The 5,669-nt window shown below is 49.0% G+C and overlaps 2 long non-coding RNA genes across 6 annotated transcripts in view; both read left to right on the top strand.

Annotated features, from left to right (window-relative positions):
* LOC104842976 overlaps nucleotides 1-5,437 on the top strand; it is a 10,212-nt gene extending 4,775 nt beyond the window's left edge. Inside the window, exons 2-6 of one of the 5 annotated variants that reach the window (XR_775517.1) lie at nucleotides 625-973; nucleotides 1,304-1,363; nucleotides 3,864-3,962; nucleotides 4,455-4,515; nucleotides 4,652-5,062. This is a non-coding gene — a long non-coding RNA (uncharacterized LOC104842976). Of the gene's footprint in view, nucleotides 1-624; nucleotides 1,364-3,863; nucleotides 3,963-4,454; nucleotides 4,516-4,632; nucleotides 5,063-5,164 lie in introns of those variants that run through there. The other 4 variants (XR_775518.1, XR_775515.1, XR_775519.1 and 1 more) reach the window with 4 other exon arrangements.
* On the top strand, nucleotides 1,424-2,350 carry LOC104842975. The gene is made up of 2 exons (XR_775514.1): nucleotides 1,424-1,551; nucleotides 1,830-2,350. It is a non-coding gene; the product is annotated as an uncharacterized LOC104842975 (long non-coding RNA).
* Nucleotides 5,438-5,669: the final 232 nt, after the last annotated feature.

Below are 5,669 nucleotides of genomic sequence, written 5' to 3' on the forward strand. Positions count from 1 at the left end.
CACTCCCCGAAACTACGTGTGGGGCCCCGGGGGTGCAGGGCTGTGGGGTGGCTACGCTCAGCGTCGCCCGTGGGCACTGCAGGGTCAGAAACGGAGAACAAGTTTTCTGTTCCTGGGGCTTGACAACAGGCTCGCGTGGCTGATGTGGGGGCTCGGAAACAGACCGAGCTGCGCGGCTTTGGGCCCAGAAACAGAGGTCCGGCCCTGCGTGTTTGGGCCTTGAGAACGGGCTCAGCAGCTGGGTTTTTTGGCTCCCAAATGGGCCCCGAGTCAGCTGGTGTGGGGGCCAAAAGCGGGAGCCAGCTTGGCTGGTTTTGCAGGCGGGTGGGAGGGTGTTGGGGGCTGCGGGGGGAAGTGGGGGGCGGGCAGGGTGCGTGGACCCTCCCCGGAGATGGGGGTCTGGTTGTGTCGGACGCCAAGGTTTGGGAGTCCGGCACGCAGCAGGCTGAACTCAACATCTGCGATGGTCTGTGGGGGGGAAAGGCGCTTTTCAGACCCCACGTGCCCTCTTTGAGTCCAGCTCTTCTTTCTACGCTGCTTGGAATAGTTGTTAAGTAATTAATCGCACCAACTAATGAATATTTATACAGCGTATAACTCTGATGTTTAATCCTAGTGGTCAAGTTTTGACAGCAGTTGATATACAACCTTATGGAAAGCCCAGACCGTTGCACATAGCTGGAGCTTGTAAGGAGAAGCAGCTGAAATCAGCCGGAGCTTCAGTGCGGAGCTGGGGCTTCAACGAGCCAGAACTGTAGCAAGCGGGAGCTGGAACGAGGCGGGGTGTCTGCTGTCTGGAGCGTGCATTAGCCAGAGGCAAAAGTACCTGCGGCTGTAACGAGCAGGAGGCGCGATTAGCTGGAGCGTCTTTTCGCTGGAGCATCCATGGGCCGGACTGTGCTCCCAGCATGGCCGAAGAGCGGCCGGGCGCAGGCAGGGCTGTCCGCAGCAAGCAGCTCCGAGCAGCAGGGAGGTGAGTTGTCCTTCTGCCAGCGGGGAGCCCGGCCTCTTCCCTCGGGCATGCAATCCACGCCGCGCTCCTCTCTCTGCGTGGAGGGTCTCTCCCGGTCCGTTCCCGCGGGCAGAAGCGAGGTGGGGGTCCCCCGTCTCTCCTGGGGCAGCCCCCCCTGCGAGGGGGCGCGGGCGAGGTGTCGTCGTCCCCTCGGTACCGGGCAAAGGGGAGAGAAACCGGCCGGCGGGAGCTCCTGGGGTGCAGAGCCCTTCCGGCAGAATCCTCCCCTGTCTTTTCACCGTTGGCTGGGTGTGACAAACAGGTTCAATTTTTTGTCTCCTCTTTTCCCAGTGTCACCTTCCGTGTCACATGAAGAAAATTCTGCATGGTTTAATTCCCTTTGCTGCTCAGGTAATAGCATATATCAGGCTGGGGGAGCAGAGAGAAACACTTGTGAGTTTGCTGGCACTACAGATGCTCCACATCAAACCCACAGAGAAGGCAAATTTGCTGCTAGTGCAGAAAAGCTGACGGAAGAATTGCTGTTAACAGATCGTGCCCTGTTCCTGAACTGGTCCCTTGATATGTTTTTGTTTCAGGTGAAAGAATGAAATTTCCTGTCTGGTAAATTCAGAGCTGCCTGTTAGCTTCTTCAGGGTCGAGTGTTTCTCTTCTCTCTGTTCATACTGATTTTATGGGCAAGTTGGAAATAGCCTTTTACTTTTTTATGTATAACTGAATTTTTAGGAATATGTGGTGTCCCTGTAGTTCATTTTTGAGCACCTAGATGCCAGTAGAAATGTAATGAGTGAAACATGATGGAAACTGGTACTTAAACTTGATTTTTATTTGATTTTTTTTTTCCTTCCCCATGAAGAGTGTTGATGGCATTTTGTCCCGTGGCACAATCCCCATTCCGTTCAGTGGAGTCTTCAGTCTAGGACTTTTAAGTAAAAAAGTTTGTCCTTCCAAAAAGGGACTAGTCATTCATAGGACCGAGGCATAGACTTGGAGAGTCGCTTAAGTACGTGATCGGAATGAAAGCCAACTTTCAGTTGATGTTGCTGCTGTTGGTCTTTGCTTTCATTGATTTCTCCACCACTCCCTCATGGTTGGGAGCTCTGAATCGTAATGTTTTTCGGTCTCTAACACATTTCCACACCCACCCCCAAAAAAAGGAGAGGCAGTGTCTAAAAGTTAATTAGTTTCCTCACAAATGCGTGAGTAAATAAAATTTGAGTTATGATGATTAAAACCATAAAAATGACACCAGTCTTGCAGATCTGGACTATTTCTGAACAGGCATTCATCACACGCAGAAGTCGTCAGGGTACGGATCACCTGCGCTTCATGCTCTGACAAGACAAAATGCTGAGGCAGGGATGAGCTCTGAAAGAAGAAGAAAGAGAAAAAAAAAAAAGGCGGCTACAGGGTCACGGTTTTGTTTTGTTGTTGTTTGTTTTTTAGAGAGTGCAATATTGACTGGTGCCAGCCTGCAGAGCTCTTGTGCTGCCTGAGCTCTCCTTCTCTTTCGGGGCTGTAATTGTCGTTTGGATAATTGTAGAAGAGCAATTAAGTTACTTGCCTCTGTGAATGTGCTGGTAATACCAGGAAGGCAAATGCTTGAACCAGTAGTGAATAACTTGGCGACGAGTAGAATTTCTGAAGGAAGAACAGCAGCAGCAACAGGAAGCAAATAGCAAGTGACCAAAAACTTGCGCGCGTCAAAGGCATCAAAGCTTTCTTGCCGAACGTTGTTTGGCAATATGTTCCAAATGGCTTTTTTTGGTAAACGTAAATTTTCAGGAAGTTCAGGGCTCTGTGTGGCAAAACGTGTCCCTCTGCGTACGCGTCCTGCTACCTAAGTAGCATGGGTCAGTGGCAAGTCCAGTGGCAGGGCTGCTGTGCCCTACTCTCGACGTTGCCGTGGTAGTGTTGCGGTATTTAGACCTTCACGGACGGGCCGAGGAACGGAAGGAGAATGCCCGTTTTCTGTACGGGCTCAGAATGCCGACCTTTTTCTCTCCCTGCCGCTCCCCTGTGCGTGAGATGAAGCTGTTTTATTTTTCTCCCTTGTTCCTGGTCTAAATATTTCTGGAGCTGTCGCTGCTGTGCGTTTGCAATTGGCGTTACTGCGTTTTTGTAGCGGTCTAGCGATGGGTCGTTTCTGCTGTGGCGAAGCGTCGAGATACGGTTTTCGGTTTAAAGCGTCAGAAACTACGTTCACGGAAACCGGTAACTCGCGGCGTACGGGAAACGGAGCTGGCGCGTGCAGCTGTGCTCGCAGGGCTGCTGGGTGGCTCCTCATCAAAACGGCAGGCTGTGTGCGTGGACATCCGTAGGGTTGCGCTCTGGGTCCGAGAGCGTTAACGTATTTTTGCTGTTGGAAGATGGAATGGAGCGTGTGCCTGTTAAATCTCAGGGCGGTCAAAAGCTAGGAGGGACCCTGAGCGGGTTTGGTGGCACAACTGCGGTTTTAAAAGATCTTGACCGTTTGGAGCGACGGCCTGGAAAAAATGATTCCTTTTTTGCAACGAGGCAGTTCACGAGGTCAGATGTGTTGCTGTGCTCTTTAGCAAAACTACTCAACTTGCGACGTATAGGGCGATGAAGCCTCGGCTATACTAAGGCTTGAGAAAACGTATGTAGGTCTCTATGTCTGTCACCTGAAAGTAAAGTTACCAATGAGTCAAAAAAGAAAGGAAAAAAAAGGCATGGTTGTCTGAAAAATGCAAAAGCTCTAGTGGCCTGTGTCAACAGCTGTACCAAAGATGACGCAAAAATACTTTTTCCTCCGCTCAGTCGTACTGTCTTCACAAACCTTCACAAAAAAAAAAGGCAGCTTTGGATTCCTACCCAGCTTTGTGCTAATGTTTTTGTTTGTTTGTTTGTTTGTTTTTTCTTCTCTCAGGTGGATGTCAGCTGCCACCATTTCACTGTGGTTGCCCTTTCTTCTGCCGTGAAAGTACAAGACAGATGGAAAGATTCCGTAGTGGTCTGCAAGTACAAGGTACGCCTATGATGTGTGTCTGCATTTTTCCGAAGGTACTTGTAGTATGGACTTTAAAGTTAACATTAAGAATGTGCCAACTCTCTTTCCACATTTTTTCTGTGAAATATTTTAATACAATACTAAAACTAAGGTCTGCTCTGGAGCACGTTATGCCTACGCAAAGTTTACTTCCCTCTGTCTGTTTCCTCTTCCTGAAAGCATATAATCTTCTGTTTCTGTGTGCTTACTAGTAAATGATACCGTGAAAATAATTTTGTACTAAAAGAGGGAAGAAACTGTTCGTAAGAGTTCAGCTGTTCAGAAGAAACAGACTTTATTTTCACGATAAAAGCTTAATGCTTTTGCAGTCAATGAGTTTTTAAAAACATCTTATAAGAGTACTCGAAAACCTTACTGAGATAACTAGCACCTGTACTAAAAGCAATCAAGGTCAAAGAAGAGACGTGGACAAAACAGGACAAACTGGTGTCGCTTCCGTGTGTTTTCCAGGTTTTCCCCGGAAGCATTAGCAGCCTTGTAACTAGTGACAGTGAGTCCTGAGGTGGTTTTGGTGAGTTACTGCTTCAGTAATGTCTTTTTGTTGCATTTATATAAACATGGGCACACCTTTTTAGTGTAAAGTGAATTATTGAGATTTATTCTTTATTTTTCATTTTGCTCTTTGGAGTTTTCCACTTCACTTTCAGCTTTATTCACCAAACAAGCAAGATGCAAAGCGGCAGCAGCAGGAGCGCAAGGGCTGTAGCTGTTGGGGTGGATCCGTAAGCGTAGATTCTGATTGCGTACGACCTCGTCCCGCAGCCTCCCAGGGTTATCTCCCTGCAGCAGTGCTGTAAGGAAGGGAGGAGACGTTTTCCAGCACCGGCAAGAGTGTTTACTTGTACGCTAAGAAGGTGTTCAAAATGGTATCGATTAGCCTAAATGCTGATTTTAAGTGTTCAAATAGCTCTTAACTTTTAAAGGAGGTGGTGTATTTCGAGCTGACCTGTTTACCTGGAATCCTCCTTTAGCTCAGCGACTCTTCTTGTGCACCCCCAGCCTCTGCTGGCAGGGCGGTATGAGAAGCTGGAAGGTCCTTGACTTAGTATAAACACTGCTTAGCAACAACTAAAGCATCGGTGTGTTGTCAACATTATTCTCATCCTAAATCCAAAATGGCCCTGTACCAGCTACTCAGAAGAAAATGAACTTTATTCCAGCCGAAACCAGGACAACCCCAAACCCCCTGATTCTGGGTCTGCAACGGAAAAAAACAAACGAATTTGGGACTCCTGGGAAAGCCAAATCCGCCTGGATTTGTGCAGCTGGAAAGCAAAAAACCCACCCCATTTTCATGCACAAACCCACAACCAAAAGATCACCCCTTTTTATGTTGTGGAAAAGCACTGAAACACACCCCAAACTGAGTATTTTGAAAAAGCAAAAAACTCCCCAGTTTGGGGAAGATTGGGGGTGAAGCACAGGCAGTTTGAGGGGCGTTGCTGGGGGTCCTCCCAGCGTGGATGATCTGGTGTGGATGCTCTGTTGCGGGTTATCCCAGGTGAGTTACCTGCTGTGGATCATCCTGGGTGGACTCCCTGGGGTAGGTCATCCCCACCCGTGTCCCCCCATGCACCTTTGTACCCTCACCTACCCTCCCCCCGTGTGTGTTTCTCCCCCATATGCTCCCGCTGCTCCAGCCCGCCCTCTTCACCCACGCGAGTT

The sequence above is a fragment of the Haliaeetus leucocephalus genome, unplaced genomic scaffold, assembly GCF_000737465.1.
Source record: "Haliaeetus leucocephalus isolate CR32 unplaced genomic scaffold, Haliaeetus_leucocephalus-4.0 Scaffold110, whole genome shotgun sequence".
Taxonomy (NCBI): domain Eukaryota; kingdom Metazoa; phylum Chordata; class Aves; order Accipitriformes; family Accipitridae; genus Haliaeetus; species Haliaeetus leucocephalus.